General features: G+C 51.1%; 1 long non-coding RNA gene across 3 annotated transcripts; it reads right to left on the reverse strand.

Annotated features, from left to right (window-relative positions):
* Window positions 1–1209: 1209 nt before the first annotated feature.
* Window positions 1210–12727, reverse strand: LOC129648579 (uncharacterized). 3 transcript variants are annotated; one of them, XR_008712794.1, is made up of 3 exons: window positions 8645–12727; window positions 8095–8206; window positions 1210–6861 (listed from the first exon to the last, which is right to left on the reverse strand). It is a non-coding gene; the product is annotated as an uncharacterized LOC129648579 (long non-coding RNA). The 3 variants fall into 3 exon arrangements; XR_008712795.1 differs by lacking the exon at window positions 8095–8206; XR_008712793.1 differs by lacking the exons at window positions 8095–8206; window positions 8645–12727 and adding an exon at window positions 7393–7641.
* Window positions 12728–22818: the final 10091 nt, after the last annotated feature.

Here is a 22818-nt window from a genome sequence, read left to right on the forward strand (position 1 = left end):
TAGGCTGCAGTCCATGGGGTTGCTGAGGGTCGGACACGACTGAGCGACTTCCCTTTCACTTTTCACTTTCATGCATTGGAGAAGGAAATGGCAACTCACTGCAGTGTTCTTGCCTGGAGAATCCCAGGGACGGCGGAGCCTGGTGGGCTGCCATCTATGCCGCTGCTAAGTCACTTCAGTTGTGTCCGACTCTGTGTGACCCCATAGATGGCAGCCCACCAGGCTCCGCCGTCCCTGGGATTCTCCAGGCAAGAACACTGGAGTGGGTTGCCATTTCCTTCTCCAATGCATGAACGTGAAAAGTGAAAGTGAAGTCGCTCAGTCGTGTCCGACCCTCAGCAACCCCATGGACTGCAGCCTACCAGGCTTCTCCGTCCATGGGATTTTCCAGGCAGGAGTACTGGAGTGGGGTGCCATTGCCTTCTCCGGGCTGCCATCTATGGGGTTGCACAAAGTCGGACACGACTGAAGTGACTTAGCAGCAGCAGCAGCATTTTCATAGAGAACCAAGAGGAAAGAGGGTGCCTGTCACCAGGTCTTAGTGTGGAAGATCCCGGATAGTCTTCTCATGGTTTCAACACGGCTAAAAAGCCAGGACTGGCTCACTCCCAGGAGCTGGTCCGTGACCAGGTTATAGAGAAGGTGCGCTGGAAGACACACCCAAAGCTGTTATAGGTCAGTAAAACCTTTAACCCCTTTTAGGTCGATCTGTTTTGCATAGTTGAGTCAATACATGTGTTTTCCTATGCAGACAGACGCTTCCTTATAAAGGTCAAGCTTCCCAAAGCTTTAAGCTATATCACCATACAGAAAGCCTGTTCAACAAGACCGTTTTAAGAGGACAGGGAAGTGGGGGAGGGGCTCAGAACCATGTCATTTGAAGAACTGTTGGAAACCAGGATGTTTAACAAGGAGCAGAGAAGACTGGAGGCACCAGCTGCCTCGTGTTAATATTCAGACTCTTCAGGCAAGAGAATGTTAACTAGTTCTGCATGGCTTCCCAGGCAAAATGATTCCCTAACTGGCCACAGCTTGAGGTCCGAATTCCTTGACATGCAGTCGAAGACCTGCTTCCGCTTTCCAGAGCCTTCCCTGATCTCATCTCTGGGTTCCAAAGGAAGGCAGTGTCAAGGGAATACTGAATGAATAACTCTTGTTAAAGGCACAAGACGATGATTCAGACAACTTCTTGGTAGATACTGAGCTCAACTCCAACAAAGACAAAGATGATTTAGGGTCTTAAAGGAGAACAGAGAGGGGACACTATGGGGAAGCAGGAAGGGCCATTTTGAATATGGATTTTGGCCATATTGCATTTTCTGGGGGAATCTGGGCATGGCTTCTGGGGAAGCCAGGCGCAAGTTTGGTCCAGTTTCTTAAGCACAGTGTTTGGGCAAGTCCTTGGTGCCTCGTGGGAGTTCGTAGTTCATTGTAGGAACAGGAAGTGAGGGTCCTGGGGGACGGCAGGGGAAATTGGGGATGTCACCTCTGCCTAGCGTGGTGCCCAGTAAAAATATCTGATGGATGGGAAAGTGAATGTGTGCGATCATGGTCTCTCATCACCCACCCAGAGAGAGCACTCCTATCAGGGCTGGATTCAACCAGCCTGGACTCAACATGTCAAAGTGTTTACAGTCCGTACGGTGGTGTTTTAGAGGCAAAGAGACACAATGCAAAGAACCTGGACTAGATGGATTTCCGTTCTTGCCAGGTTGTTATATGTGCAACTTGGAATAAGCTCGTTAACCTTGCTGAGTTTGCATTTTCTCAGCTCTCAGAAGGGAGTAATGGCGATGTCCAGCTATTGGGGTTGATAGAGGAATAAATGAGATTTCACAGACCAGGCATCTAGTCCACTCTAGGTAAGACGCTTGAGGAAACTTACTTTCCTCTTCCCCTAAATGGTTGTAATCATTTTGTCCTGTTCCGTCTGAAAAAGTGAGTTGTTGTCCAAGTGTTTTGGAAGACAGAGTGAATGTCTCAGCTGCACGATGTCATTTATAATGAAAAACTCAATAAAGGCTCCGCTTTTTGGTGAGCAGGATTTCTGAGGTCACTCAGGTCCATGAGGCCGCATTAGACATCCGTCTCTCTTCATCTGGACCCTCAGAGCAGGGTTTCCCCAAGAGGGAGCCATGTGACCAGGGTCACCTGAGGATCACAGTCAAGCCTGACGTCCAGATCTCTAGTTCCTCCTCAGAGTCTGGGCATCTGGGTGTGAACCAGCTCCCTGCAGCGATCTTTCTGTGCACTGAATTTTGGGTTGCAGGATGAGGCTCAACATTGTCCATCGGGGCAAGGGTATCCTCTATCACCCAGAGCTTCAAAGCCTTGCCAGATCCATGGTGTGGCATCTTCCTGAGGTCATGACCCTCTCCAACCTCGGGCTTCCCTCCTCTTAACCTCTGTAGACTTCAGTTTCCCCGTTTGCTAAATGATAAGAAAAACACTGCATTTTTGTCCTGTGGAGTCACCAACTGGTTCCAGTTTGCCCACTGAAAGTCCTGAGTGGGCCCACCATAAGGCTTGATCACCCTACTCAGCACATAACAGGTTCTTGTGAAATGCTGGTCCCATTTCCTCTGTGTAAGATTGCAGCAGGGGTGGAGATGACATTCATAAACATTTGCTTCTCAAGCATGGCACCTGATCCAGAGAGCTTGCTAGAAATACAGAGCCTCACTCTGTCCCTGACCTACTGATTTGGATCAATTACATCTCAGAGGATGCCAGGCAACTCATTTATCCACATTTGCAAGTCTGAGAAGGGCTGGCTTGGTATTCCACAAATGGTAGTCCTTTTTACCCAGTCCCCCGACAGAGCTTCTTAACAAAACAAGAGCTTCTTAAGCAAAGCATAACCCATCTAGATTTCCTTAAAGTCCTAGTCACTCAGTCCTCTCTGACTCTTTGTGATCTCGTGAACTGTAGCCCACCAGGCTCCTCTGTCCATGGAATTCTCCAGGCAAGAATAACGGAGTGGGTTGCCATTTCCTCCTCCAGATCTTCCAGACCCAGGGATGGAACCCAGATCTCCCACATTGCAGGTAGATCCTTTACCGTCTGAGCCACCAGGGAAGCCCCAGATTTCCTTAAGGAACAGTCTAAAACCAACTTCGAAGACCCGGGCCCTGGGGCTGAGGCTTTCACTCCTGTAAGTTTCTAGGAAAGAGCTGTAAGCTGAGAGTGGAACCAAGGAAAGTTCTAGAATTATGGGGTTCCACACCATAAGCTGAGGTAGACTTGATTTAGTCCTGCTGGGTACTTTGGGCAGCCTCACTCAGCAGACTCAACCTTGTCAATACTTCCAGGTACTGGAGTCAGGGAGCTCACCCAAGTTACTCCCACCGACTCTGATACTCGGGCGGGGTGAGTCATTGATTCAGCCCGAACCAGTTGTGACGGTTCAGCTGGCAGAGCAGCCCATGGTCCTGGCAAAGGGGGCTGATCGGTGACAGCCCCCGAGGGGTGACGGGCCACTGGCGGGACACAGGATGTTCCCACCAGGCCCTCCAGGGTCCACTGGCCTCATTAAAACCTGGCCCCTTTCAATGCCCAACCTGCTGGGGGTGGCCATTCAATTTCCTTTATCCTCGGAGGCAGTGCCCTGACTGGCTTCACTGAATTAGCCCTGCGGGGCTCAGAGGGAACACTTCAGATAGAGCCCTCCCAGATGAACTTGTAACATTTAATTACGGAAGCTGGGCTATCACAATGTTTAAAGCCATTTACAAAGCCTGGGAGCTACGGAGCCTTCCTACTCCTGTGTCCAGGGAGGCCAGGGCAGCCTGTAGATCATTAGCCGCTGAGAAAAATCTCAGTTTGCATATTAAGGTCAGGAAATTATCCTTTTGATTTCCTCACTAAATGGCCAATGTATTCATCTTGTGAAGAAAGAGCAATTCTGAGACGCCAAGAGGATGCAAAGACCTCCAGAAGCCATTGGTCCAGGTTCCCATCTCTAAGCAGCTCGACAAATTCAATTGCCAGATAAAGGCCAAGGGCACAACGGAGACAAAAACTCCCGTCATTAAGGAACTCCTAAATGAATACGGCAACAGACATAAGTGCCTAGGAATAAGTGCAGGATAGAGGGGGAAATTAACACAAGCTTTGGGGGTATTCCTGGAAGGCTTCCCAGAAGAGGTGTCCCTTCCTTGGGGTTTTGAAGAATAAAGAGGAGTCATTCTTGAAAGTGAAGGAGTGGGTGGGCATGAGCCAATACAAGACATTTCAGAAAGGACCCTGCTAGTTCTGCAACCTGTAGGAACAAAGTTTCTTCTGTCCAACTTGCTTCTCTCTCTGGAAGATTCTCTCCTGCTTTGCTCTCTGTGGGGCTGGAGAACTGGTCAGTACCTATTCCTTAAAACCTTTATATTATAAAGTCCTCAAGGTCTTCCTTTAGATTTCCAGCAGCATCTGAAAGGGCTGAGCCCATCCTAGCAGAGCTCATAATTGAATTTGCAAGCACAGATGGAACCCTTCACCACCTGGTTTCCAGGCCCTCTCCCAGCTGAGCCAACTTGCGCCCAAATTCTAAACCTTCCGAAGTATGACCTTTTTTCCCCATCAATTTAATCCTCATAGAGTTAAGAGAATGAGGCAGGATGAGTGGATTTATGGCCTTCAATGAATTTCAAGATGAATAAGAACAATCACAATTCAAGTCAAATTTCTGGCCAAGGATTTGATCCCTTTCAAGTAAAGAGTGGGCTTGGCCTGCCCGCAGCCACGGCAGCTCCTTAATGGGAATTTAAATGCTAGAAGCCAAGCGTCTGAAGCAAACATGTGGGGAAAGCCGCCACCTTTGAAGCTAATTTTGTGACAGCTTTTTCACCGCAGCGCCTTGGGAGACCATACACAGCTTGTAATTACTCACGAAAGCTAGAAAAGGTCCTCCTTTTAGACCCAGCTCTACTAAACCGCGGCTTCCCAGGTGGCCCAGTGGTAAAGAATCCGCCTGCAATGCAGAAGACATGGGTTTGATCCCTGGGTCAGGAAGGTCCCCTGGAGGAGGAAAGGGCAACCCACTCCAGTATTCTTGCCTGGGAAATCCCATGAACAGAGGAGCCTGGCGGGCTACAGTCTATGGAGTCACAAAAGAGTCGGACACGACTGAGCGACTAAACGAACAGCAACTGCCGCAATTGCCTGCATTCACCACCTTCTCCCCCAGCTCCCTCTGCCCCTCTGGGTGAATCAGCTATTTTCCCATGACCCAGAGGAGGATAAATGAGGGGTCCAGGGGGTCAATGATTTGCCTGTAGTTGGTTAGAAAAAATTAAATAGCTGCCAGACCCTGAGCCCTGCAGTGAAGGGGGCTGGAAGACGTTTTACTGATGATCTGTACACGGGAGCTGGTCCTGCCTCCCTGCCCGCACATCTGGAGGGAAGAGAAACAAGAGCCCAGTCCTCGGGAGCCTCCAGGTTCAAAAGGAATCAATGGTCAACAGGGAAGACAAGAGCCCCTGCCTCAAATGCAGGTCCTCCCCTCTGGATACCTAGGGAGGCTCCCTTTGGGGATGGAGGTACAGAGGGCACAGCATTTAAGGAGGTGACAGAGGATGAGAAGTTTGGATGACATCATCAACTCAATGATGGTGAAGGACAGGGAAGCCTGGCGTGCTGCAGTACATGGGGTTGCAAACAGCTGGACACACCTGAATGACTGAACTACTTTACTCCCTCTTAGGGGCTGCATTTTCCTTGCATGACCTTGACAATAAGTGCCTCCTTACATGCCCTGGGGTGGGGGGGGCTTTTGCCCCTCCCCTTCTGCTAAAGGCTACTCTGAGTTGGGGGAAGGGAGTGGTTTCCAGATGCAAGAACAGTCTCTTCTTTGAGATGCATAAGCCTGTTCTCACCTCAATACACCAATAAAGAAGTGACTCCCGGCACAAGTAACCTCCCCTCCGTGATGGACCTGACCCTCTCACGGCGTCTCACACCATCTTTCTCCCCCAGCCTGCCACCCCAGCCCCTTCTTCAGTCTCAGCTGGCGACTCTGCGTCTTTTTACATCGAGTGCAACTCATCAGGAGTTGGGAAGGAGGAAGGGAAGACTCAGGTCCTGCGGGAGGAAGCCTGGGTGGTGACGCCCTCCATCCCAGGCACCCACCCCTGGGCACTGGGTGGTGCCCGGAACCCCAGCCCATCTCGACAGCCTTGGTGCCTGCACCTCTCAGGGGCAGGGTTCAGTGGTCCAGCCCTCCCCCTGCCCACCATGCTGAGCATGGACGCCAGATGGGTATTCAGAAAACACGTGCTCTCACACCTCGGGAGTTACAGTCTGAACCCCCAAGACAGCAACTTCTCTCTGAGGTGTCAGTGGAATGAAACCAAGTCTCTGCCAAACCTCCTTTTCTGGCAGGATGTACGAGAAAATCCAAAGGAGGGGGTCCTTCCTGTGCACAGGGGAGGGTTTGGCGGGGGGCGGGAAGGTCTGGTCTGGTCAGCTCAGGCCACCTGGACCTGAGCCACTGAAGATGCCCCAGAGGTGCAGTGCCCAGCACCCTGATAACCTCGACTTCCTGGCTCCCTGCCTTCCTCGGGGGGCGACTTGGAGTGGGATGAGGAGAGGCATCTGTCAGCGATGACTCTGCGTCAGCTCGAAGACACGCACTCCCTCTGGAGCTTGGGCAGAGTAGAGCCTCGCGGCATCGTGAATGTCTGGCGTCTGGCGTGCTATGGCTGTTCCTTGGCTTCAAGGTGCCTGCCAGGAACAGAGTGAGGACTGGTGAGCTGAGAAGGTGCAAGATTGCATCCGCGCCTCCATTTCTCCTGCCTTCCTGTATCCTCACGCTTTGCAGCTCCTATCAAGAGATGAAGTCTACCTCCCACCTGCATTGGTTTCCCAGGGCTGCTGTAAAAAAAAAAAAAAAAAAAAAAAAAATTAGACCACAGACTGGGTGGCTTAAACAACAGAATGTATTCTCTTGTGGTTCTGGAGACTGGAAGTCCACAGTCAAGGTATCAGCAGGTCCATGCTCCCTCCGAAAGCTCTAGGAGACAATTCATTCCTTGCTTCAGGTGGATGCCATTAGCCTTTGGTTTCCTTGCTTATAGCTGCCTCACCTTGACCTCTGCCTCCAACTTTACAGGTCTTTCCCACGGGGTCTGTCTCTGTGTCTTTTCTTCTTCTAATAAGAACTCCAGTCATTGGATTGAGTGTGTTAGTCACTCAGTCGTGTCTGACTCTTTGCAACCCCATGGACTGTAGCCCGCCAGGCTCCTCTGTCCATGAGATTCTCCAGGCAAGAATACTGGAGTGGGTTGCCATTTCCTCCTCCAGGGGATCTTCCCAACCCAGGGATGGAACCAGGTCTATGGCATTGCAGGTAGGCGCTTTACTGTATGAGCCACCCAAGGAAGCCCCACTGGATTGAGCACTCACCCCAAATTCAGGATGATCTTATCTGTAGCTTTAATTACACCCGAATGAAATCCTACTTTCACATAAGGTCACACTCTGAAGTTCCAAGAGGACGTGAATTTTGGAGGAATGTTATCCAACCACCCCTTGAGTCTGATCTACCCTTGTGTCTTGCTCTGGCTGGTAGAACAAGGTGGAAGTGACAATGTTTATATGTAAGGCTGTAAAGCTTTTGCTCTTGCCCTCTGAACCTTGAGACCACCTGAGGACAAGCTCATGGAAGATGAAACAGCATGGTGAGGGGGTCCCCATCAAGCCATCCCAGTGGCCGGGCTGAGGACACTCTGAGCCAGACAGCTCCTGGCTCAGCTACCCAGCTGACCTCCTGAGCTCACAGACGTCTGGTCCACATCAGTGAAGGCTCCAGACCAGCTGAGCCCAGCCCTGCAAAATCAAGACTAAATAGATAGTTATCATTTTAAGCCACCAAGTTTGAGGTTATTGGTTATACAGCAACAGGTGACTGAGTCCCAAGATGTGATTGGCTCCAGGTCAAGGTGGGGAAGGTGATATCATTTCTGGGGGGCTGCTGAGTGTAACAAAAACTGGTGGCTTAAGATCTGGACCAACCACTAGTGACCTGGCGACCTGGACATCTTCTGAGCCACCCTCAGAAATGGTAACTGATGTTACTGAATCCACCAGTGCATTCACACCACACACCTCGCAGCATCCCCCTGCAGTTCGCTGAATGTGGAGCCACGCACGCGGTGGTGCCTGTTCAAGGTATGGAGGTGACCGTGGGGATCATAGCAAAAACCAGGGTCAGGGGCACCTAGATTCAGGGGAAAGAAATGAGTCATTGCCCACCAGCCTCTCAGGAAAGGTCTAATCCTTCCATGCCCCAAAGTCACGTGGACACGGAGAGGCTGCCAGTGTGAAATCCCAGAGATGGAACCCCCCACCTGGCCGGGGCCACCAATTAAGAGCCCAAGAGCCAGACATCAGCGGGAACCTTGAACATGCTGGCTGAAATTAATCACTTGCCTTGCAAGGGCATTTATTTTCTCCTTTATACCTGGAGAGAAATGGGCCGTGAACTGGAAATTTCCAGCGCAGTAGGCTGAACTTTTTGTCTGAATGGGAACAACTTTCTTTTAAAGTGCAACCATTTGCTCTGTTCAACTCCACCATTAAAGGACAATGGCCAATTTTCTGTGGACCTGGGATGTCGGTTTTGCCTAAAGAGTGAGCGAGCAGGTAATTTACTAACCTGGCTGCGATTGCCCGTGAAAACAGGTTATTTAACAGGATTTAAATACTGTGCTCTCAAGCTCAACAGCAGTGAGGAGGCAGCTGGAGAATTGGAGCCGTGTCTTTCCCTCCCAGTTCTTAATGATTGAAGACGGGAAAATTTGGAGTGATCGATTAGAGACATGCAGAAAGAGACAAGACAGAATCAGGGTCAAAGAGATGGGCGGGATGACCCCAATCAAGAGAGGGTATCTGCTCTTTTTAAAGTGATATTAAAACAGGTGTGTGTTCATTCAATCACTTATCCACCAATTTCATTCAACAAGTGATTTTGTTAAGGGATCTGCTGAGCTCAAGGCTCTCACATTGGTATTAAACCAAAGCAGGTGCTGATCTTTGTGGGCTTCCTGGAAGAGGCATTTGGAGGCAATACTTAACCTAATTTGTAACACTTCTGCCAGTTGTTGCTTAGCATCCTCCTCCCCTCTTCCCCTGAACTTGTGACTTGTTAAATGAAGGAATGAATAGAGTATGGAATTAGTGCCAGGAAGTCGTTTCCTCCGTTAACTGACTGTAATCTCAGGTTATTGTATAGGCTTAGTTTTCCCATCTACAAAATGGTAATCATTATACCCAACTCCAGCGATCATCTGCAGAATTAAAGAAAAATGTGGGTAGATCTTCCGGCACAATACCAAGCACATGTGAGATAAACACGAGTGTCAGTTTCCCTCTCTTCCCAATCGACCTTTGCCAGGCTATACTGCTCTCTAAAATCTGCCCAGGAGTTTGTTTCTTCCAGAAAGCTTACTTCCGCCTAAAAGTTGCTGAATTAGGGGTGGCTCTGCCCTTAATTGCCAACATCTGCTGGATCATCGGAAAAGCAAGAGAGTTCCAGAAAAACATCTATTTCTGCTTTATTGACTATGCTAAAGCCTTTGTGTGGATCACAATAAACTGTGGAAAATTCTGAAAGACATGGGAATACCAGACCACCTGACCTGCCTCTTGAGAAACCTATATGCAGGTCAGGAAGCAACAGTTAGAACTGGACATGGAACAACAGACTGGTTCCAAATAGGAAAGGGAGTATATCAAGGCTGTATATTGTCACCCTGTTTATTTAACTTCTATGCAGAGTACATCATAAGAAACTCTGGGCTGGAAGAAGCACAAGCTGGAATCAAGATTGCTGGGAGAAATATCAATAACCTCAGATATGCAGATGACACCACCCTTATGGCAGAAAGTGAAGAGGAACTAAAAAGCCTCTTGATGAAAGTGAAAGAGGAGAGTGAAAAAGTTGGCTTAAAGCTCAACATGCAGAAAATGAAGATTATGGCATCTGGTCTCGTCACTTCATGGGAAATGGATGGGGAAACAGTGTCAGACTTTATTTTTCTGGGCTCCAAAATCACTGCAGATGGTGACTGAAGCCATGAAATTAAAAGACGCTTACTCTTTGGAAGGAAGGTTATGACCAACCTACATAGCATATTAAAAAGCAGAGACATCACTTTGCCAACAAAGGTCCGTCTAGTCAAGACTATGGTTTTTCCTGTGGTCATGTATGGATGTGAGAGTTGGACTGTGAAGAAAGCTAAGTGCCAAAGAATTGATGCTTTTGAACTGTGGTGTTGGAGAAGACTCTTGAGAGTCCCTTGGACTGCAAGGAGATCCAACCAGTCCATCCTAAAGGAGACCAGTCCTGGGTGTTCATTGGAAGGACTGATGCTGAAGCTGAAACTCTAGTACTTTGGCCACCTCATGTGAAGAGTTGACTCATTGGAAAAGACTCTGATGCATGAAGGGATTGGGGGCAGGAGGAGAAGGGGACGACAGAGGATGAGATGGCTGGATGGCATCACTGACTCGATGGACGTGAGTCTCAGTGAACTCTGGGAGTTGGTGATGGACAGGGAGGCCTGGCGTGCTGCGATTCATGGGGTGGCAAAGAGTCGGACATGACTGAGCGACTGAATTGAACTGAACTGCCCTTAATAGCATTTGGAGTGGCCCTGCCCTAAATGGCACAGAGTGGTGTCTCAGAATGAGGGCTGGGATCAGACTTTCCTCGTCCCATGACTCACAGGTTGTATGAAATTGAACAGGATATTTAACCCTATAAGTCTCGGTTTCTCATTAAAGTCATAGTACATACTTTCCAGGGCTTCCCTTGTGGCTCCACGTCAAAGAATCTGCCTGCCAAGGCAGGAGATGCAGGTTCAATCCCTGGGTCGGGAAGATGCCCTGGAGAAGAATATGGCAACCCACTCCATTAGTCTTGCCTGGAGAATCCCACAGTCAGAGGAGCCTGGCAGGCTACAATAGTCCATGGGGTCACAAAAGCATAGGACACGACTAAACAACAGCAACATGCTTCCTAGGACCTTCAGGGTTAAAGGGGTGGCCCGTATAAAATGCTGTCCTGGGGGCCGGGCACTTAGTACGCGTTCAGTAAATGACAGCTGTCAGTCCCCATCGCTACGACCCACGACCACAAGTGAGGGCTGTTTCCCAGAGGATGAGAAGGCTACTCCTCTACTGCCCTCGATAAAGACATCTTTGTCTCTATTTGAAAAGCAAAATCAAACCACTACTGCTGAAGCCCACCCCAGCAAAGGCGCTGGCTGCCTCCTTGGCAGAGCCTCGCACCTTCCAAGCAGAAAGAGTTTTACATCCAGGCTTAATTTGCCCAATCACTCCACAACTTGGGCTCTTCCAACACACACAGAGACTTTAAAGAGGGACTGTACTGGCTGAGGGAGCACAAAATGCTCGATGATCGAGACACAGAACAGGGGAGAAGCGCTCCTTCCCCATGTGACTCAAGAATGAATTCTCTGACCTCTTTCTGTTGCAGCCTCAGCTCCTCTTTCCATTCTACTTCAATTTCAGAATGACTTTTTGTTTCCTTGCAATAGCGCTGGTCTGAGGTAGATTGGAGGTGGGCAGGAGGAAGCCAGGGTGGGAGAGCCGTACAACACACCCCAGCGATTCACTTTCCAAACCCCAAATCAGGACCCGCAGCCCGAGAGGGTTTGCATGTGAGTGTATTCAGGAGGTGGCAATCTAAGAGACATTGTTCGGTTGCTGAAATATTGGTGTTTCAATGGTTTATGGGCACAAAGGAATAGTGTTCTTGAAATCAGAGCTGTTCTAAAAAATCCAGGGTGCGTGGTTACCATTTCAGGTCCAGGGAATCTAACGTTGAATTTTTCAATTTGCCGCAAAACAGAAAATCAGAAGCAAGTAACACACAACATTGGGAATCTCTGGGGGCCCACTGAGAGTTAGGCTTGTATAGTTAGTTCTCTAGCAGAGTCCTCACTGCCCTGGATATCAATGATTAGGCGTTATTATTTATAAATTGTCATTAATTATTGGCATACTATTTGCCTGATGGATATCTCCCCAGCTTTATCCTGAGCTCCTTTTTTTGTTGTTTAATATTTATTTATCTATTTTTGGCTGTGCTGGGTCTTCAGTGCCGCATGGGCACGGGCTTTCTCTAGCTGCCAGGAGAGCAGGGGCTCCTCTTCAGCTGTAGTGGCTTCTCCTGTTGGGGAGCACAGGTTCTAGCCCATGGGCTTCAGAAACTGCAGCACTCAGGCTCATAGCTGCGGCTCCCAGGCCCTGGAGCGCAGGCTCAGTGACCATGGCTCATGGGCTTAGGTGCCCGGGAACATGTGGGATCTTGGTTCCGGACCAGGGATGGAACCCATGTCTCCTGCATTGTAAGGTGGATTCTTAACCACTGGACCACCAGGGAAGCCCCTATCCTGAGCTCCTGATAGCAAGAGCTATTCAATGTCACACTCTTAGTAAAGTCTCAACAGATTTGCTGAATGGATGAACACATGTTTATCCCTGGAACGTGCTCTTCATCTTGGAAGGAAGTAGGCAGGAGAGTCAGCACTGAGAAATCTTCTTGTCCCATTGGGTTCATGATGGCTCCCTTGGCAAATGCTGCCACATTGGAGGAACCAACAACCGTGTTGAATTGCAGTTGGGGCGCACTCAGCACCCACCCCAGATCCCATAGCACCATGTGCTCAAACTCCAACTGTTTCCTTTCCTGGTTCCAGCAACATAGCCCCACATATACAGAATCCAAAATGTGGTGGGGACGAGGATTCGACAAGCTCACCTCACACCGCCCACAGCAGTCAGCAGGGACCTGGCAGTCAGTGCGCCCAGCCCCAGCCTTCTCCCTGGGTCTCCTTCCCATCTTGGGTCGCATTAACACCCTTGCTCCCTCCTGAAGTTCTGTCCGCCTCTGCGTCTCACCTCCTGCGTGAGCTGTTGGTATCCATCAACGGTGATGCTCCAACCTGCCCCGTGTTGAAAAGGGATGGGCAGAGGGGGAGGGATGGATCTGGAATACAGGGTGGGGTGGGGAGGGGGAGCAGAGAGCACAAAACACATAGAATTATTCTAAAAAGCAATTATATTGAAACATGATTATCAAAATATTATTTTTAAAAAAAACACCCCAAACCTGTAGCAATTTATAGTTTGAAAAACAAATGTATGGTAATTCATGTGCTCTTTCATTAATATATTAATCTTGTATTTTAATATCGCTCTAGCTGCAGGTCTAATAACTACTGTAATTTCAAAGTGGCGATGAGCATAAATAATATTTTGAGATACCTGCCAGAGCTGGAGTATGATATGAACATATCTGTCTGTGTTTTCTGTTGGTGCGAAAGTTTCAAGGGCTGCTACTATTTCTGTGGTTTGCCATCTATATTCATAGTTAAGGGAAATGATCACTTTTATTTCAGGTTAATGAAAATAAGGATGTATGTTTCCCCACTCAAGTTCACTGAGCCCCTGAATTCTATCATGGACCCCAGAACACAAGCCCCATCAGGTCAGTGTGTCTTGCTTGGCTTATACACAGCCTCTGTTTATTTACCGCCCCCCCGGCCCCCAGTCGTGTCTGACTCTTTGCGACCCCTCGAACTGTAGCCCACCAGGCTCCTCTGTCCATGGAATTCTCCAGGCAAGAATATAGGAGTGGGTTGCCATTTCCTTCTCTAGGGGATCTTCCCAGCCCAGGGATCAAACCCGGGTCTCCTGCATTGCAGGGGGATTCTTCACCATCTGAGCCACCAGGGAAGCCCCTTCCCTAGTCATGTCACAGAGAGCCCCCTTAGCCTTTGGAGGCCCCAGGAGGTATGGGTGGAGGCAGGGGTGATAACCATTCCCATTCATTGTGGAATGAACCAACACTCCACGTTATGGTTTACCTACTTGATTCAAAATAGATACCAAGCGCCTGAAGACAAAGACACAGGCTGCTTGGAGCTCCGGTCTACCCCCAAGCCATAGAAATACCTGTTCTTCTGAGTCCAAGGTCACAAGCCAACAGAGAGAGGGGGGGTCTCTCTGTGCCTGTCTCTATCAGCTCCTTCCTCGGCTCCCCTGGGATCCTCCCTTCCTCAAGCCGCCCCCCCCCATGCCCCAAGAGCTGCTGAAGGTTTCCACCATACAGGGGGATCCCCTTGTGTCCCCCTGCATCCTTCTTAAAGCCACACCCATGACACAGAGCCCTCAACCCCTCAGAGGCTCAGGGCTGGAGAAGAACTCAGTCTGTTTGGTCCAGCTGTGTCACTTCACGCTCAGACAAACGGGCTCCGAGATGTTGAGCAGGTTGCCCAGGGTGGTCAGCCAGGCGGTGGCGGACATAGGCTCCACACCACGTTCTGTGCTTTCCTATCCATTCTGCCTTTGAGAAGCTGAGGCTGGAGGATGGGCAGCCTCGTCTCTGAATTGGCTTTCTCTCCTGGTGAAATCCTGCCTCATCACCTGGAATGGTCAGCACGTGGCCTGCTGCGGGAGCAGACCTCCTGCCCACCAGCCTCTGGTTCTGAGCTCCCCCAGCGGGAGGACAGGAGCTCCAAACCCCTCTCCGAGGTAGAAGGCGGGTGGAGGAATGTGGGAGAAGTGCAGAGACAGGTATTGTCTCAATCCCAACCTTCTTAAGGAATGGCTGCCCAGCAGGAGGTGCTGGACACCAGAGTCCAGTGGATGGAGCATGGTGGGAAACGGGGACAGTGCCAGGGCCGCTTGGCACTGCACTGGAGCAGAAGGAGGGAAGGGTGAGAGGAGTTCCAGGCAGTTGGGCATGTCACATAATTACAGGAGAAAAATTAGGCCAGAGCCTGGCTCTCTCTGCCTCTGTCTGAGTGATCATCGCCCTTATTATAAAGCAACTAATTATTAGCCTGGCTCATTAGCAATTATAAATCTCTAACTCCAGAACTTCATTTAAAAAATGACAAGTTAGCACTTAATTATTTTCCCAACTGCCTCAATCATGCATGATGTTAAGGGACCCAGTTCCCATGGTTCTTAGGAGCCGTGCTGGTCCTCAGGTACTGGGGCCGGTGGGGGGTGGTCCCTGATTTGTTCCAGAAACCTGAGTGTCCCTGCCTGGTTGCAATCAGACATCCTAAGATGTGTGGGGTAGAGAAATAGTGGCAGACTGTCCTCTCCTTCCGCTTTCCAGTAAAAACAGAAACCATACATTTATTAAGCATTTCTGCACACCAGCTGCTTGGCGTATCAGGTTTAAATTTCTCCATCATCATTGGAACTGATACCGTTCATCTCCATTTAACTGATGTAGAACCTAGGTCATGACGTCTGTCGCGTAGATCGAAAGCCACCAGCTTGGGGAATAAATCCAAGGTGGCCTGACTCAAAACCCACACCTTTAACTACGATGGCAGGTTCAACCAGCATCCTTGAGGATGGAGAGACTGGCTCTGATTAAGGAAGAGTCCTAGGTAGGTGATGGCCAGGACTGTCTAAGCCCGAATTCTCCCCCAGACTTGCTGACCTAATAGAGCCCATTGGATCCTGGTGTCTCTTATCGGTCCACAGTGGGTGGGTGGGAGGAAGGAAGGAAAAGCCCCTCCCAGTTCCTAGCGCTGACACTTCATTATCCTACACATGGCTTTTCTAGCCTCTTTATCCTGCTCCAGTCATTCCATCCCTCACTGCTTCTTCCTCCTGGGCAGCACCTGGAGGATGCGATGAGGTCGAAGAGGTGGTCTGAGAACGGTGCAAGGTCGCATGCCCCTTCCCGTTCTCTGCGGTTTTCTTTCAGGTCTGAGGTACTGCCTAAGCCAAGCAGAGCTGCCTCCAGTGGAAGATTCAGAGCTGGGAGACCAAGAGAAGACAGACCATGAGTCCTCAGACCCACAGGAGGGACGAAACATCCACCTGGCTCATGAGGCCCACCGCGAAGTCAGGCTGGTGTGGCTAAAGGAGCCCAGAACGAGTGAGGGGTCAGGGTCTTGGCTCTACCCCGGCCAACGGTGTGATTGTTACAGGGCGAGTGTTTTCCCACCTGCAAGGTAAGGAGTATGGTTTAGACAATTCTTCCACTGCTGACATGGATGTAAAGAACCTTCCGGTCATCACAGCCACCAATTCAAATAGTACCTACATTCCGAAGTGGGAAGCTCATACTTTAAAGCACTCAGGTCACAAAATTTAAAGAAATGAGTGATTTCCATGACCCTGTGTATCTGAACCCATATAATTATATGGGCGTGAAGAGGATGGGGAGAAGCAAAGACAGTTATAGGTTAGAAGAGTGGGTGCTGGTTATTCACGCCATGGGTTCAAATCCAAGGTCTGTAAGTTCCAAGGACTCAAATGGTGAATAGCTTAAGATGAGCAAGTCCCACCAGGATGCCCTGCGGAGTCTGGAGGAGGTCCCATGGATGAAGCCTATTCCTCTCATCCTACAGACCTAGGGAAGCTTCCAAAGCATGAGACCCCTCCAAGTCAGGGCCAGCTGAGTGAGCAGGGAGGGTGTCCAAACATCCAGTTCACAAGGCTCAGACAACTGACCAGAATGTCGCCAAGAGAGAAGTCTGGGGAGGGTGGGAGAAGTCCTTTGATAAGCAGCTTGAAGAGGGTGGGCATGGTTGAGCTGCAATAACCATGAGACTGCTGTGTAAGGAGGGTGGTGCGGTTACATGCAGGACTTCTGGATCCCTGAGGGGCATGTAGTCTGGGGTCAGACTTACATGTTGACCCCAACTTACAAGTCGCCACAGACATTCATGATACGGGCTGACATTCCTTAAATGCTCTATGTATATTAACTCATTTAACTTTCACAACAACCCAGATATCACCCCCATTGTATAGATGGGCAAATTGAGGCATCCAGCCTGGGAGCGGGTGAGTCAGGATTTTAACTAGATGGTCTGGCTCCAGGGTCCCCTGATCTTCACCACTAGGCTCCGCTGTTTCTTACTGAGGAAGCTGAGCCTTGCTTGGGAAAAGGCAGTGAAGGGGGCTCTCACGGCAAAATATTGGCTTTATATTGTGTTAATACAGGCTGGTATCTGCCAAGGTGCCCACATGCCTTCATCAGAGCCTACTTGCCTCCCACGAGATGCTCCTGGGGATGAGGTGTCCAGAGAGAAGTGAGCTCCTGGTAGGTCTGGACCATCCCAGAGTACTCTGCTCCCAGCAGCACCCTAGCTGTCTGGGGACACAGGATGACACGGAGCACAGCGTCCTCTGCTGGCCGGAATAGGAACACACCCCAGGAGAGCCCAAGCCAGAAGGAAGCCCAAGCTGATTGGCCCTCTGGAGTGATGTCTGTTAGAGAGATGCTGCAAGAATTCCTGGAGCTTCAGGAACAAGGAGAAAGTGGGAGAAAGGATAAAGATGAGATGATCCCACTGATCAGCAAAGATGTACCCTAAGTTCACAACTGACAGCCCTGGGGGGTCTCTGGGAGTCAGTTCACCCAGGCCAGGGGTCGGTGGACCTTCTTAACTGTTTCTCAAGCATGGGGACCAAGGTGACCTCCACTGCGACTCCACTGAATGGAGTGGGGAGGGGATTGCTGGTGTTGACAGTTGACCCCTAGAGCTTGGTGAGAGCCACACAAGTGACCTTGGAGGGTTTAAATGACATCAGTGGGTGAGTGGGGCTTCCCTGTTAGCTCAGTTGTAAAGAATCTGCCTGCGATTTGGAGAAGGAAATGGCAACCCACTCCAGTATTCTTGCCTGGAAAAGTCCATGGACAGAGGAGCCTGGCTGGCTGCAGTCCATGGGGTTACATGACTGAGCATGTGTGCATGAGGGTGGAGGGTCTCGGGTTGGTAGCAATAAACTGGTAGAACTAAAAAAAAAAAAAAAAAAAAAGAATCTGCCTGCGATGAAGGAGATGCAAATTCAATCCCTGGAATCCCCTAGAGGAGGAAATGGCAATCCATTCCAGTATTCTTGCCTGGGGAATCCCGTAGATGGAGGAGCCTGGCGGGCAACAGTCCCTGGGGTTGCAAAGAGCTGGATATAACCGAGAGACCAAACAACTAGTAAACAACACAGGAGAGCCTCTGATCTGGTCAGGATTAGCCTAGTGGGCCAAAGTGGACCTGGGCTGCCCCTCCACCTAGGGAGCTGTCTGTCCACCATGGTATGTAAGAGAGGCTGGGTAACCCCCTGGACCACATCGTGATAACTAACAACCTGATAAGGCAGATTCCATCCACCCATTTTCCCTAAGGAGCAGAGAGGTTAAGTGACTGCCCAGGGTCACTCAGGGCCGGGACTCCCTAAGGGCCGAATCCCACTGCAGAACCCAGGCGTTTACAGCCGTTCTAGCCATTCCCTCTGTATGGCTGCCTCATACTGGGCTCAAAGGGCATGGCCTGCCCTGACAAGCTTGGGTTTTGCTAGAAGACCCTCTACTGCCCAGAGACCCCAGCCCCGTGCCACTTCCTCCCCCAGCCCTCACCCCAGGCCTCTGGCAGGTTTCATTTATTAGGAAAACATGGGGATGGTGTTCCCTGAGTCAGGGCTGATCGGGGTCCAGCCGTTCTTTTTCTCCTGGGCTCCTCCCTGAAGCTCCGAACCCTCGCCTCCAGCAGTAGACAGGGTGCCCCTCCCAGCTTTCAGCCACCCTTGCTGCCAAGTCGGGCTTCTAGAAGCCACAGCAGGTGATGCCTTCCTGCTTGGGAACAGCACCTCTCAGCAAACTGACAGGTAATTGGCCCCTAAATCCCCTGGGGAGACACGGGGAGGATGAGGAAAAATTACGGCTGCGGAACTGAGTCTTAAAAATTATATCACCTTTGCTGACAGCGTAATTACTCCTTTTTCCTGAGATTTAGTGCAAATCTCCAATCCTTAAACAGTTGAGGGGTATTTTAAGGCTCTTCCTTTACTGTTCTCTCCTTCCCCTTGGCCCGAGGAGGCTGGATTCCTGCCACGTGCTTATCTTCCCTGCCTCTCCCGGGACACAAAGTGACCCTGGCCTAGTGACGTAGAGAGGCCACCCAAGGCGGGAGGCGGTGATGGAGAGAAACCCGAGGAAGACTCTTCCCTGGCACTTGCTTCTTGGCCTGCTTGGAACGGGTCCCGAGTGACCCCTGCCCACCTGTCTGAATGTGCCTTAGCTTCCGGAGCCCCTCTCTCAGCAGAGGGAGACCTCACCTGTGGCCCCTTAGTCCGCTGCCAAGCCCCTGCAGGTGGGGCCCACCCTGGCCCGGGTTTCTGTGCCTCCTGGGCTGAAGGGGGTTTCCAGGATGGAGCAGCCTGCAGGTTCAGAGGTTCCTTCCCATCCTCTCAACCCAAGTGGGATGGATCAGTGGAGATACACCCCAACCCCAGGCCCCTCAGGGTGAACTGTCTGCAGTGGCGGTAACTCACTCACTGACGTTCTTCACAGCTTTCCTTCCTCCTGTCTCGCTCTCCCCACCCCCTCACACACTTCCTGGATCGACCCCCAAGTAAACTACCTGCACCCAGACCCTCCTCTCAGAGTCTGCTTTGGGGGGAGCTCAGGCTTGAGGCCCCCTCCCCCGTGGCTCACTCGGAGTGCTGTGAGGCCACCGACCTCTGTTTGGAAGTGGGCATTCTCTGAATCAAGAGGGATGATTTGGATGGTCTAGGAGCTCCAGGCCCATCAGCTACAACGTTCTAGAGAGGCAGCATCCCTTTTTCCAAAAGCAGGGGGAAAGGTTTGGGGACCTGAATTCTAGAAGCCACAGATGTTAGTATCCCTGGGAGTATCTCCCTCCCTCCCACCCCTGGATCCACATGCGAGGGTCCCTCCGGCACGCACAGCTAGGATGGGGGGTCCTCATGACCCTGGCCTCTCTGAAGCTCTCAGTAAGAGCTGACATGGGATTCAGGCGCCGTGGGGAATAGACGCGCCAGCCTGTTCCAAAGTACAATGGGACCAGGAACCAGAACTACAAGATTCTATCTTAACGTGGCTGTCAGGACACTGAGCACTCTGAGAAAGGGCAGAGGATGAGAGCAGACTATCTGGGGTCAGCACCGGCGAGGAACTGGACCTGCAGCTGGGAAGACAGAACTTAGGAGGGCTGCAGAGTCCACGGTCAAGGGCCAGTTCGAGGAGATGAGAAAGCACGCTTGGGCCACCAGACTCAAGCCGGCTCTAGGAAGCATTTTTGACAACTCGCAAGGTTTTGCTGGAACCCTGTACCCATGGGGACACTTCGGGGAAGACAAGGCAGGAGCCAATCAGGAATTCATTTCCCAAGGCAGCTAGAGCTGTGCCGAATCACCAGGCAGAAACCCTCCCGCCCTTAGACCTTCTCATCCTGGAATCTCCGAAAGCCCAGGAGACCCCTACCCCAGGGGGGCGTAGGGGTGGCAAGCAGGAGCTACCCCCCAGTCTCAGCTCTCCGACACTTCCATGCAGTCTCAACACAGCAGCTGGTATCTGACATGCTAATCACCTACTTCCTGTAGGAGAATATGAATAACTCACATTTCTTGTGTGCTTAGGGTTTGCTCAGCTGTGTTGTGAGCATTTTACGGACATTAATGCTTCAGTCCTCAAAGCAATACATGAGGAAGGTGGTGGTGAGATCCCTGCCTAGTGGACAAGGAAATAAGCACACGGAGTCATGAGTCACGGCGGAGACAGGGTCTGAACTCAGGCAGGCCGGATCCAGAGCACATCCCCACCACTGTAAACGCCCTTGCAATCAGTCCTGGAAATTGGCCTCGCCCCTCCTCCTTGCTTCTCTCTGCTTCGACTGTGGTATGATGGTTAATTTCGTTCCAACTTGACCTGGTCACAGGATGCCTGGACTTCTGGTCAAACCTTTTTCCGGGTGAGTGTGTGAGAATTTTCTGGACAGGATTAACATTGGAGTCAGTAGACTGAGCAAAACAGATAACCTGCTCTAACGTGGGTGGGCCTTACCAAATCCCTGGGAGATCTAAATAGAACAAAAAGGCTGAGTCAGAGGGAAGTCCTCCTGCCATGGACTCACCCGAAATGTGGCTCTTCCGGGGTCTGGAGCCTGCTGGCTCTGGGCCGGAAGTCACAGCCGTGGGTCTCCTGGTCCTCAGGCCTCAGGACCTGCTGCACGCACATCATGGGTTTGCTTCAGCCTCTCAGCCTCTGTAGTCTCGGGAGCCAACCCCGTATAACAGATCTCTTTGTGCACACACGAGCAGGTGTACGCACGTGCGCACACACACATATATGCTGTTGGTTCTGTCTCTCTGAGGATCATATCTCACACAGTGGGATTGTGCTCTTTGCCTCAGGACCACCAAAAGGCTCAGCTTCCTTGGCGATATCACCGCTGTTCCCATCAGTGGGACTCCTGCCCTGGAGACGTGTGGCAGGAAAGAGCAGCTCAACGTCTACCTGTGGTGACTTCACACCGGCCTAGGCTGGACTGATCAGAGCTGACCCAGGACATAAACACGCAGGTGAAAACAGCCTTTCCTGCCTCGATTCTTTCCCCACTGCCTTAATTATATCTACGAGCAAATGAGGAGGAAATGCACTGCGTGGAGGTGGGTGCTCAGTCACTAAGTCGTGTTCGACTCTTTATGATCCTATGGACTATAGCCCACTAGGGTCCTCTGTCCATGGGATTCTCCCAGGCAAGAGTACTGGAGAGGGTTGCCATGCCCTCCTTCAGGAGATCTTTCTGACTCAGGGATTGAACCTGTGTCTCCTGCAACTCCTGCATTGCAGGTGGATTCTTTACCGCTGAGCTACCAGGGAAGCCAGACTGGGAGTCAAACTGTTTCTGAGCTGGTTTCCTACAAGCCTTTGAGAAGGTGTCTGCAACTCTTTAACTCTATTTGTGACAAGAATGCAGTCCTTAAGCACATTCACAAGCCAGAAAGAAGAAGCTGCAGGGGGCCTGGCCATTCAGCCGAGATGGGTCGACACGGCATCTGCACCCCAGCTTCAGCATGGGGCTGCATCAGTGCTGGGGCGCTGGCAGTGAACCTCAAATCCCCAGGTGACAAAACGTGCGCCCTTCCACCCCAGTGGCCACATCAGTGGCCCCAGTGACTGGTGACATAAAAAAAGCGAGTCAGCCCCGAGCTAAAGGGACTTCCCTGGTGGCTCAGACGGTTAAGCGTCTGTCTACAATGCAGGAGACCTGAGTCCGATCCCTGGGTCGAGAAGATCCCATGGAAAAGGAAATGGCAATCCACTCCAGTACTATTGCCTGGAAAATCCCGTGGACAGAGGAGCCTGGTAGGCTACAGTCCATGGAGTCGCAAAGGGTCAGACACGACTGAGTGACTTCACTTCACTTCACTTCTCGGAGCGGGATCAGAGCCGCCCCCCACCCCGGCCCACCTTCCTCCTCAGACCTAAGGTGGGTGAGTTGAAAGCCTCTTCTCTGGCAAAGGTGAGCAGCGAGAGTCAATTTTCTGGCATTGATCCTTGGGTTTTTCATTTGCCAGGCGCGTTGCCAGGAGAGGCCAGAGAGAGGCGCGAGTAAAATGAATTTGGAAGGCCTTTCCCTGACATTGCCCCAGGGAGCCGAGTCGGCGAGGTGCAGAAACGCAGGGCATGGGTTCAGGGGGCTGTGTGGTCAAGTTGGGGGCAGCTGGGTGCCCAGTGTGTTAGTTTTGCAGGATCACTGGAGCCCAGGGAGATGCAGGAATGGGGAGGCCATGGGCCCATCTATGGCCCCACGTGGCTGGAGCCGAAGCTACAGGACTGACGTCAGAACATCAGCGCACTTGGTGTCTGGGATCGGGCCTCCTGAGCCCCGCCAGTCTGCCCCTGGCTCTGCTTCCCCACTGCCCCCTCCTGCCTGCAAGCCTCTGTTCCCGCCTCTGCCCTCCTCACTGCCACTAGCCGCAGCCAGATGGTCCTTCTGGCGGATGCCTCCTCTCTGGTCAAGC

Source organism: Bubalus kerabau, chromosome 4, assembly GCF_029407905.1.
Source record: "Bubalus kerabau isolate K-KA32 ecotype Philippines breed swamp buffalo chromosome 4, PCC_UOA_SB_1v2, whole genome shotgun sequence".
Classification (NCBI taxonomy): Eukaryota; Metazoa; Chordata; class Mammalia; order Artiodactyla; family Bovidae; genus Bubalus; species Bubalus kerabau.